Below are 2,224 nucleotides of genomic sequence, written 5' to 3'. Positions count from 1 at the left end.
TCTGAGAAAAACAAATCGGAATTGTATTATATATATATATATATATATATATATATATATACCCGCTATTGTGAGAAAAAAATAGTCTGAATTGTGAAAAGTCCAATTTTAAGATGTAAACTCGCAATTTTGAAAAAAATAAAAATTTCCAAAATGTGTGGAAAAAATTTGTAGGATTATAAATTCTGAATTGTGAGATAGAAAGTCAGAATTACGAAATACAAACTCGACAAATTACGAGAAATAAATAAAATATTAAATCAAAAGAATTGTGAGGTATGAACTTAGAATTCAGAGAGAAAAGTAAAAAACTGCGAGATGAGATAACTTGGAATTGCTAGAAAAAAGTCAGAATTCTGAGTTTATATCTCGTAATTCTGACTTTTTTCCTTAGAATTGTGAATTTATATCTTGTAATGCGAGTTGATGTCTGAGTTGATTGTTTGTTTTTTAAGCGGAAACGAGCTTCCATGGTTACAGAGAACAACTTTGATTAAAAAGCATCATGTCAGCCTCAGATACAGCATCAATTTAAAAAAAAAATTTTAAATATTGAATGTGTAAAATGTTTATTTCTTATGTAAATCTGACATCTTTTGGGGTCTTATATATGATGGATGTTTCAGGTTGTCTGGCCTGTTTCAACATCAAATAATCAGCGCCCTTGTGTATTTGTTTTTCAACTGTTGTCCTGTACAATTTTCTGTTTAGTTGAACGTTTGATCATTTTGTTTGTTTCGTTTATCCTTGCTGTTTCGTTTTGTTTGTTTTCTCTGTGCACATAGACGATCCCCACGGCTGTTTTTCTGTCCCATCATTCACCTTTATTGTAGAAAAATGTTATTTAATCACCAACACACACCTTCCCATCAAAACTTTCCCCTCGCTGGTTGAATTTGTGCCATTTACGTTGCATATGGAAACCACCGTCACTTATTTAAACAAACCAACAAATCCATCAGACCAGGATCAAACTGTGCCATGATTAACTAGTACGAATAGACCGTTTTAGTTTTTCAAGGAAAGCCAAGCAGTGACATGTACAGTAAATGTTGGAATGGAATGAAAATAAATCTTGCTGTGTGTAAATTATTCAACAATTAACTGTTTATATGAAATTTATGAATTAAAAATTGAGATAAAAAATGACTTGCAGTTGTGTCTGTTCCCAAGATAATAAATGGTTTTATTTGTACGTTTAAGAGAGATAAAGGCAACAGTCCTTAAATGCAAAAGAACAACCAAAATCAAAAATTGACATTTAATTTTCCAAAAGAAAACAGAAATTAATGAAAAGTCATAAGGGCGAGTAAATTATTTAAAATGTATTTATTTAAAGTTTTTAGCTGTTATTTAAAAACATTGTAAACCTGTAAATGTATGTTATTTTTCTGAAATGTTTTATTTTCTTGCACCACAGAAAGCACCTCTTAAAACGTAAATATATCATATTAAAAACTTTTGGAAAGTTCTGACATGCCTTTTATGAATAGATTTTCTTACCGTATACTCTATACTTACATCTTAAACTATGAAAGTCGGTTGTTGTAAAAATATGACAACTTAAGATTGTTCCTAACTTTTGGCTTCATTTGACATCTTTTCTCCATAAAATGTCATTTCCATCATCATTTCCATATCAGAAGATACGATCTGAAATGTGGTAAAAATGACTCTGGTGGAAATGTTGATGATTTTCAGAAAAATTACAGAATTTTCCTGTTTATCATGTATTAAACAGTAACATTTTTGTTAAAGAAAGATCAGTTTGCTCCAGTATTTATTAATCATTGTAGGCTAATAAAAAAATGCAGTTCAAGTCAGCTCAGGTCTATTAACTTTTGATTTGAATGTGTTAGTAAATGTTAAGAGTAATATTTACTCTCACAGTTTGTCTCCCAAACAGTGTTGGGCAAGTTACTCTGAAAATGTAATCAAATTACTGATTACTCCTTTTAAAAGTAGGCTAATCACGTTACTGTTCTGATTACTTTATTTCAAAAGTAATTAGTAATTAGTTACATTACTAGTTACGTTACTTTTTTCTCCATGAAATTTATGAAATCCCAGCATACACGCTCCCGATAAATATTTATTAAAGCATCAACATTCACAGAACACTATTTTTAACTAAAGCAAGCGGCTGCTGCGTGCATGGTTTGGCATGGCAGAATGCCAGCAAAGAGCGCTGCATTTATAATCTCTAAAAGACATCTCAGTTCAT

This window comes from Sinocyclocheilus rhinocerous, unplaced genomic scaffold, assembly GCF_001515625.1.
Source record: "Sinocyclocheilus rhinocerous isolate Xijiao unplaced genomic scaffold, SAMN03320098_v1.1 scaffold1283, whole genome shotgun sequence".
NCBI lineage: Eukaryota > Metazoa > Chordata > Actinopteri > Cypriniformes > Cyprinidae > Sinocyclocheilus > Sinocyclocheilus rhinocerous.
The sequence above is the reverse complement of the archived record's forward strand: the minus strand, read 5'-3'. Positions refer to the sequence as shown.